This window comes from Gavialis gangeticus, unplaced genomic scaffold (genome assembly GCF_001723915.1).
Source record: "Gavialis gangeticus isolate Ggan-Ray unplaced genomic scaffold, GavGan_comp1, whole genome shotgun sequence".
Lineage (NCBI taxonomy): Eukaryota > Metazoa > Chordata > Crocodylia > Gavialidae > Gavialis > Gavialis gangeticus.
In genome coordinates, this window is record NW_017729028.1 from 8,861,345 (window position 1) to 8,862,623 (window position 1,279).

A 1,279-nucleotide genomic window follows, 5' to 3' on the forward strand; every position below is an offset into this window, starting at 1 on the left:
CATCTCCCTTGCCCAGGTGACAGATCACCTGGTCATAGAAGGAAAAGAGATTGGTCAAGCAAGACCTACCTGCAACAAACCCATCCTGGCTATCCCTTAGGATGTTGGCGTCGGCCAGTCCATTAAGGATGGCCTCTTTAATAAACTTTTCTAAGATCTTCCCTGGGATAGAAGTCAGGCTGATGGGCCTATAGTTAGCCGGATCCACTTTCCTCCCTTGAAGATAAGCACCACATTGGCCTTCGTCCAGTCTTTGGGCACTACATGAGAGCGCCAGGAGTTTTCAAAGATCCGTGCCAGAGGCCGGACTATGATGCTCACCAGCTCCTTGAGTACCCTGGGGTGTAGATTGTCAGGGCCCTGGGGTGTAGATGTATAGGGCTGGGCTGGTTTGCACCCTTTTAGTACCAACTTAAGTCCTTTGACATCAGTGCAGATATTCATGATTTAGGCTCCAATTCTGCAAATATTTACACTGATGCCTGAAGTAAAACATGTATATCAGCTGTTGCAATATCAGTGCCCCCCACATGTAAGCCATATTCCTAGATTGTAAGGGGCTGGAAGGGACCTTGGAAGATCATCGGGTTCAGCCCCTTATACCAGCCAGGAAAGACAACTGGGGTCAGGTGCTCCCAGCAAGGTAACCATCCAGTCTTCTCTTGAAGATAGGTGATTGCACCACCTCTGAAGGGAGCTTATTATGCAGTCTGGACACCCTAACTGTGAAGAAGTTTCTCCTAATGTTGAGCCTGAAGTTCCAGGACCATGGATCAAGTTCCATTACTCTCGGTTTTCCCCAAGGGTGCCCTGGTGAACAGCTGTTTACCGAGCCCTTGATGTACTCCCCTGACGTAGCAGCAAGTTGGTACCAAGTCTCCTCTCAGCCTTCTCTTTTTCAGGCTGATGAGTAGGAGGATCTGCATAATCTTGCTTGGATGTTTGTATACAACTCCTATTAGGACCATGAAGAGCAATGCGTTCAGAGAGAAGAAATATAGGATCTTGGAATGAGATCATGCTGCAGTGGTTGTATTCCGCCTGTGTCAGCAGCTCTGCAAAATTTTGTGTTCTCCAATGTATAAATTACCCTTTGGCAGAAGGCATCATATTATCCCCTCTATGCATGAACACATTTAAGGGGAAGGCTAAATGTACTTAATGTTTTAAGCTATTTATGTAGTTTTGTATTCATTCCCCATATATGAATCAAGAAAAGAGGCATCTGTTTTGTACGCATGGTCAGCCTCATAAGGTAATGGTGTTATCTGGCAAAGAT